The sequence below is a fragment of the Mesoplodon bidens genome (genome assembly GCF_964165515.1).
Source record: "Mesoplodon bidens genome assembly, chromosome: 15".
In the NCBI taxonomy this organism is placed as follows: Eukaryota; Metazoa; Chordata; class Mammalia; order Artiodactyla; family Ziphiidae; genus Mesoplodon; species Mesoplodon bidens.
Genome location: NC_138171.1, coordinates 22,456,102 through 22,464,502, shown reverse-complemented (window position 1 = coordinate 22,464,502; position 8,401 = coordinate 22,456,102).

Sequence of the window (8,401 nt, the reverse complement as noted above, 5' to 3'; positions counted from 1 at the left end):
TGATATGCAATCATCAAAATTGAATGCTTAAGATCTGAGCATTTCACTCTGTGTAAATCACACCTTAATAAAAAATTTTCCTGTGGGCCTAGCACTAAGCTATGTGCTTTGTACACATGTTATTTAACTTGTCAGCAATTCCCATAGGTAGATGTTATTGTCTCTGCTTTACAGATGAGAAAATTGAGGCTCAGGAGGTTTAAGTAACTTGCCTCAGAACACACAGCTAGAAAAATGAGGTTAGAACCCAGGTAGTATGACCCCAAAGCCCATGCCTCTGGGGTCTCCTCTACCCATTCTCTGCCCCGTGATTTTACAGATGGGGAAACTGAGTCCCAGAGAGGCCACTTAGCTCTTTGGCATCGGAATCAAACGAGAACCCAAATTTCTGGAACTTTCTTAGTGCATCACGCATCCTCGCTTGGGCAAAGTGGTCAAGTTCACTTCCACTTCTGCCCAGCGGGGGCTTGGGAGCGAAAAGTACAATTTTTAAAGAGTTGCGTATAACATTCATATTGTAAGAGACCCACACTCGGGGCGTAGAGATCCTGTGACTTCAAAATGAGAGATCGAGTTCTCCGTCTGTCTTAGCACTGCTGGAGTAGTTCCCGTGGTTTTCTGTGAGGGGTGGAAGCTCACCATTCAGTCTCCCTGCAGTTAAACCCTGCTCCCCCCTCGGTCCCCTTACCAGACTCACCTGTTACCTCCCTCCATGTCTTCCTGGGTTGCAAGATGTCCAAACTCTCCAACACATGCAGCAAGCTCCCCTCTGCTTAATTTAAGAGCAGCAAGCATGAGTTTCTCATCTTCCCCTTGACAGTCAGAGTTCTGGAATGGATTAGCACCAAGAACAACAAAAACAGCCAATCTGATTTGGTTTTAACCCACAACCAATCAGTCAACCCTAAGAGCGGCTGTTGTCAGGTTCAGTCCATCGCGCTGTTTATGAAGCAATGTTGTCCCTGGTGTTCGTTAAGTTTACCACCTTGCATTTTGGGAGAATTTGGCTCAAACCATGATAGTTTCTTCCCCCCAAAACTTGAATCTCTGGGAGGAAAAATATATATGTCCCAGCTTGGTTTCTGTCCACTAAAGAGAAACTTCATCTTGAAATTTCTTTGTCTCCTCTTTAAAAGTTGCAGAATGTATTTCATGGTCTGCCTTTTCTCTGGACCTGGCAAATGGTGCCGTGAATGAATCACCCTGCTTCTTGGGAATGTTTTGCTCCAAGAGCTCAAGGGGGTACAACAAGATGATAAACAGCCTCTTAAGTGATCCCTCCTCCCCCCACTGTGGCGCCTGTGAGTTCATAGAACTGGACCGTGGCTGAGCATTCAGAGACTGCTGTGTCCAGCCTGGTTTTGCCGATGAGGAAACCTAAGCTTTAACATTTCCGGGAGGGGAGCCGTGGAACAGGGCCAAGGCCATCTGAGTGTGATTCATCCACTCTGATCGCCAGCCCGTGGATTGTGCCTTCATTGCTCTGAGCTTCAGCTTCCTCCTCTGGAAAATGAGGACGGGAAGCCTGATGTCCCTTTTGGTTTCCTATCATTCAGGGGCACTGTGCATCTACACAGCCGCTTGGTAGAGATGCTTAACCTGCAATGTAGTTCTCTGCCCGGGAGCCAGAGAAGGATCAAGGCCTGTCCAACAATCAGTTCAGTTCAGTTCAGATGAGATCCATTCAACAAACACACCCACACCTTCGCTCTGTCCAGACCCTGAGCTGGGCACTGGGGACACCAAGATGGATCAGATGTGGCCTCTGCCTTCAGTCTGTGGGGCCAGATGGACACACAGACAATCCGACAGACTGTGGCAAACCTGGTGATGTTATGCCTGAGGGGCTTTGGGGATGGAGGAGAGTCAAGGAAGGCTTCCAGGGGGAGGTGACAATGCCAGAGGATTAACATCTGGTGGCACTGATGAAGGAGGAGATGACGAACGGAAAGAGGCATTAGGCAAGCCCCTTCCCCACTGTGGGCCTAAGTCTCCCCAGAGCACACTTGCGGGGGATGGCTCCCTCAGCTGAGGGTCGTGGTCACCCCACTCTGGACTTCTGAGGGGGGGAAAGTGTTGATGTTAGTTTCTGAGCATGGAGGGCACCTGGTCCAGCAGCCAGGAGAGACTTCTTGTTCTGGCATTTGAGGCCTTGGCCCTCCTGGTCTCCTACAGGCCCACAGCCCCCGGGGAGCATCAGGGCGCCACGCCCTACAGACCTCTCGGCTCCGACCAAGTCCCGGTTTGTGTGGGAACGGCCGGGGTTGAGAGAGGTGAAAGTGAGTCACTCTTGCCTCCCCTGACCCCATGCCCTGTCCTCGGTCCACTGGAGAATTGCTGCAGGCGGGAGAGAGCTCTCCGTGCTAACACAGGACTGAGGCGCACCACTGGCTGGACAGTATCAAAAAGGAAGGTATTCTGAGGTCTCCATCTCTCTGGCAAATGGCTGGAGTTCCTGAACCCAGATGACCGGGGCAGCATCCCAGGACCCTCAGACCCCTGTTAGCTGCTCCCGTCTCTCTCTGCCCTTCCCAGCCAGGCTTAGATGCTGGAAAGTGTGGGGACACTTGCTCTGTCCACCTCCTCCCCTCCCATTCCTTCCTGACCTCTTGTGATCCTGCCATCCCCCACCCGACTCCTTGGCCACCGTGCTGCCCAGGGGCAGCTCTAGCTGCTCTGTGGCTCAGTACCCTGGAGACTTTGTTGTCCCTGCCTTCTCTTATGTGACCCCTGGTGACATCAGGCTGACCCAGGAGAACCCCCTTCCAGGAAGCCCAGAACTCCCTTCGGAGGCCTCCTCCTGCAGTCTTTTAGATGTGAGCACTCCTTGGGGCTCTGCCTGGCTTTCTTCTCATCCTATATACAACATCCTACTCCAAGCCTCAGTTTCCTCATCAGTGAAATGGGCATAATAATGGCACCTATTCTGAGGGGTTGATGAAGGGATTAAATGTGTCTGATGCAGACTGTGTTCAATAAGTATTGGCTGAAGTATTAATTTTTTCAGCATTACCATGGATACCTAAAAGGTTTCTCCAACATAATTCAGCCAAAACTGAACTCGTGACTTTTTGCCCTCAGTGGGCTCCTACCCATCTCAGCAAATGGCAACTCCCTCCACTCAAACCAAAAGCCTGGGAATTAATCTCGATTCCGCCCTCTGTGCGCTCCCACGCTCCCGATCCAAGCAAGGACGGTGGGTGCTTCCTTCAAATGCACTTGAATCATGCTCTCCCCGCCACCTCCCCTGCCCGGGCTAAGCCTCCTTCACCCCCTCCTGGAGGTGTCCCAGCCTCCTTGCTGACCTCCCTGCTTCTACCTGCCCCCCTTTAATCCCCCTCCAGGCAGCTGCCAGAGGGATATTTCAAAAACATACATCAAATCTTGTCACCCCTCTTGCTTAACATCTACAGGCTTCCCAGTGCATTTAAGTAAAGTTCAAGGCTCTCACCACAGCCCAGGAGGCTCCAGGCCCTGCTCCAGGCTCCAGCTTCACCTCCCACTATTCTCTCCCACCATTGCCCCCACCGCACCACTGTTCCACCCAGAGAAGCCCGTTCTCACCTCAGGGATTTTGCCTGAAAGCTCTTCCCCCCAGATCCTTGTATGGCCACTCTTTTTATCCTTCAAACTTCAGCTAAAATTCCTTTCCTCCGAGAAGCCCTCCCTGACCTCCTGTCCTCAGTGGTCCCCACTCTTCCCCATCACATCCCGGGCTTCCTCCCATCCTAGCAGGTAGCACAGTCTGCCTTTCTGAATCAACAGGTTTGTTCTCTGGTTTATCCACCACCCCTCACACCAACCTGTGAACTTCACGAAGGTGGGAGCTGTGTGTATTTTATCAGCCAGTGTGTACCCACAAGATGGTAAATATTTCATCAACTCCCAAGACCTTAACCAGATCTCCACCCCTGGGCTCTGTGACCTTGGGGAAGTTTCTCACCCTCTCTGGGCCTTCAGTTTCCTGTGCCTGGCAGGTAGAGGGGTCTGGCTGGTGATGGACTCCTCCCCCTCACCCTGGCCCAAGGTGCAGGCGGGAGGGAGGCTGGCCCTATCACCTGCTGCACACAGTGCTCCACAGTGTTTGCTGAGTTGAACTGAGTCAAATGGCACCAAGGTTCTAGAAACACAGATTCCAGGACCTCCAGGAATGAGAAGACAGCAGGGGAGCTAGCTCAAGGGGCCAGGGAGCTTGTTTACCTATTGGATGATTAAATATGTTTAATTATTGGGAGGTAGCTGTGGTGAAAGTCGAGGATAGACCACAAATCGCAAGAGGCAGCAAGAGGCCTGGTTCAAATTGGGGTTGGGGGGAGGTGACTTCCCCAGATCCAACCATCTGCATGGGAGAGGTCTCAGCCAGGGACCATGGTCCCAGGGGGCGCTGAGGCCTGGGCCAGCACAGGGGCTGGCTTCCTTCCTGGCTCCTGCTAGGATCCCAAACCCCCTGAGTCCCTCCCTGAGCCAGCAGGGGTGTGGGGAGAAGGTGAGGCCAGACGCAGGCTGTGTCCTGGGGCAGGGTGGCTGACTCAGTTCTTGTTCTGGAAGACTGATTGAATGTGCTAGCCTCAGGCAGGGGCTGGGACTGGCCTTGCACTGTTCCAGTGGACCTGGGGAATCCAGGCCTGAGATTCCTGTCCCAACAAGCATGGGGCCTATTCAGTGTCAAGCCCTGGTGGGGGCAGTGCTGTGGCACAAGGATGACCCAGGTCCAAACTATACGCCCTTGGAGTTCTTGGCCTGCAGTGGGGGAAATGGATGGGTAAAATTGACATTCCTTGTGAGAATGCGTCCATGAAGCTTTGACCCAGACTGGGGATGGGGGGGTGGGGGGGGTCAGCGGAGGGGCCAAAGGATGTACAGGATTAACCAGGGAGGAGAGGTGGGGAGAGGTACATCCCAAGTGGAGCAAAGAGCAAAGGTGAGACAGTGCTGCTGGTGGGGAGTGACCAGGAATTCAGCCCTGGGGGAAGATGCAGACAGCAGTGGAGAGGCTGTCCATCCCGCCCTCGGTGGCCTTCTTTATGGGCTTTGGCCTGAGGCCACAGGGGAGCCCCTGAAGGACCAGAGCTGTGTCCTGGAAAGAGGAACATAAAGGCTGTTAGCGCTTGAGTCAGGGATGGGGAGACCAGAGGCCGGGAGATCCGGAGGAGGCCAGGCTGGTGTCTGGATGCACCAGGCCCCACCTGAGCATGGCGGAGGGACCCACGGACGGGGCGGTTAAGGAGGGCGTGGTAGAGGTAGTCCGTCTTGGGTGTGTGGGTGTCTGGGGAGGCTGAGGGTGCTGCGTTTCTGAGAAGGTGGAAGAGCTATTCCTAAGCTGGGGACCCAGGATGGGGGCCGGCCTCAGGGAACAGAGGGCGTGCTCTGCTTAGGGTAAGTAGAGTATCCAGGATGCCAGAATGGGGGTTGGGAGAGTGTCCTGGGGAAAGGTCTGGAGGATGACGGACAGATGGACCCCAAGCTCTAGAGAGAGGCCAGGCTGTGGGAGGGGGACTGGGGTGAGGCTGGGTGGGTGGTCCCTTCTCAGATCGTCTCCCTCTGGCTCTCTGGGGGCAGGGAGCAGGCTTGGTTATGGAATGTGAGGGAGTCAACAGCCCTGCGGGAATCCCGAAGCCAAAGAGGGTCAGGAGTTGGGACCAAAGGCCCCGTAGGATGGGCATTTGTGGGAGGCATGTTGAAACTCATTTGAGGTCCCAGAGGAATGGAGCTCCCGTCGCCTCTGGCAGTGACCTGGATAAGCCTCCTTTACTGGCCTCTCTCCTCCCCTGTCTCTTCCTGTCCCCTCACTGCAGCTTCTGGGATCACTTCCCTAATGAGTACTGGTCTCAGGCTCTGCTTTGGGAGAACCCGACTAAGATAAAGTCGAGCGGGAGCCACCAGACTGTGGGCTCCTCCTGGGCTACTACTGGCTGTGTCTTCGGCCCCAAAGCCAGGCCCCAGGCAGAGGAGCCCCCCTCCTCATTACCTGCCTCTGCCGCATCCTGGAAGAGTGTGCGGACGTAAACAGGGTGAGCCAAGGTTGAGGGAAAGGGGAAGAGCAGAGCCCCAGGATGTCATGGAAGAGAAGTGGGCACTTCCCCTGGGAGTCTCTCTCTTTCTCATCAGGCAGGGCCAGGATCCCAGGCAGAGGCACCTGGGGCAGGGGGTGGGGTGAGGGTTGGTGGCCAAGTGCATGGCCAGCTCACCCTCGTGGACTTTGGCCCCCCGGGAGCCCTGAGCTGCGGAGTCCATGACCAGGCCTTGCATTGGGCCTCCAGAGCAGTTAGGGAGCAGATCAGAGTCACAAATAATCTCTATCCCTTTCTATTGCCCCCGTATCATGACCTCATTTTCAAAAACTTAAAGAATAAAGACAAGCACAAAAGAAAAAACTATTAAGCTCATCTGTGAGTCTCCCCCTCCCCACTTCCCTGGGACAACTGCTAGAAACATGGTAGTGTTTATTGCTTTTGTTTTCCCTACTCCCACATTTTTTTTTTTTGCGGTATGCGGGCCTCTCACTGCTGTGGCCTCTCCCGTTGCGGAGCACAGGCTCCGGACGCGCAGGCTCAGCGGCCATGGCTCACGGGCCCAGCCGCTCCGCGGCATGTGGGATCTTCCCGGACCGGGGCACGAACCCGCGTCCCCTGCATCGGCAGGTGGACTCTCAACCACTGCGCCACCAGGGAAGCCCTACTCCCACATTTTTTTAAAAACAGAAATGGGATTACAGTGTTAATACTATAACATTTACATTTACTAGTATAGCATGAACTCTTTCCAGGGCAAAACATATAGATGTACATTGTTAATTTTAAGACTGTCACAGTTTTCCGCTTTTCTAATGGAACTTTAAGTTGGCTACACCAGAAATAATAATAACAACAACAACAATATCCATTTACTGAGCGTCTAGCACGTGTGTGTCACGCTGATCACTGAACAACCAAAGGAGATGTGTACAGTTATCCCCAGTTTACAGATAGACCAGTGAGGGTGAGAGGGGTCAAGTGCCTTGCCAAAGGCCACAGAGCTATCCAGGCAGGATTCAAAGCCCTGTCTCCATCGTTGCTCTTAACCATGATGTTGGCCACCTGGTAAGTCCCCTTTCCCGGGCCCCCACGTTCGTTTCCACCCAGATATTCTGATGAATTGAAGTCCTGTGTATGCTTTCACCTGTTCCACTTAGAGGGAAGCTTCGTATTGGAGTCGGCAGGGTGGGTGGGGGCGATCCTTTCCATCCCTCCTGCCTGTCCCTTAAGGCTCCCTGGACATGACATTGAACCTCTTCCCTCAGCTATGGAAACAACGCTGGCCAGAGAGGGGAAGGGACTTGCCTAAGACCACACTGTGTAGAGGCTGCACCAGACTTCCGATTCCCCACCCAGGGGGTGGACAAAGCATGCAGGATGCACAGGACATAGAGGGTAGAGGCCCCAGCTCCAGAGGACAGGGTCCGTTTCAGTCTTGCTCACTGCTACATCCATCCCCGACCCTGGCACAGGGCCTGGCATGCAGGAGGTATGAATGAGTAGAGAGGATACAAGGACCAAGAGGGGTCCCTGCGGAAGGCTTCCGGGAGGAGTGGCGGATGGGCCGAGGAGGGCAAGCGGGGTTTGCACAAGCTGAGGGGAGATGGTGGACGATACTGCAAGGGCAGATGTACGGAGCGGGGAAGGAGAAAGTGTACGTTGGAGGGCAGGAATGGGACACGAGACCAAGTGTCTATGAGTCTTTGAGAGACCAGAGCAGACCCCAGGAGGCTCCAGGCCCAGCATCTGGGGCAGTTCCCCAACCAGCACGGAGCCCTGGCCGGGTAATTCCTGAGCAGGAACAGAAGGAGGAAGTTGTATAAGCGACACTCAGCTGGTGAGTGGGAGGCAGGGCTGGGTTTCATTTCCAGACAGTCCTGGAGTTGTTCAGCTCCGGTGCCCGCCCCCGCCCTTGCCCATCCCCTGTTGCCTCTGTCCTTGACTCAGGCAACGGTGAACCCCAAAGCCCAGGGAGGCTGGGAAGGAGGCATCAAGGCTAAAAAATGGGGAAGTCCCCTGGAGTGGGAATGCCCTTGGAGAGCGGCCCGATGCATCTCTTTCTCTGCCAGACCAGCTGGTGAACTCTGGAGGCCAGGGCTGCAGCTTCCACATCCTCTCAGCCTGGCAAACGCCTTTCCATTCTTCAAGACCTAACCCAAATGTCCTTCATCTAGGAAGCCCCCCAGGAAATCCCCACCAAAGCAGATTGACAAATCGCTCCCTCTCTGAGCTCTCCAGCACTCAGACTGCCCTTAAAAATAAAAAAAAAGAATCATTGTTTATTGAGTGCTTACAGTGCCCAAGGCACTGTGCTGGATGCCCCACAGCTCTGACACCTTATTGGATTCTCTCAGCATCACTGAGAGAAGGTTCCATCACCAGCTCCT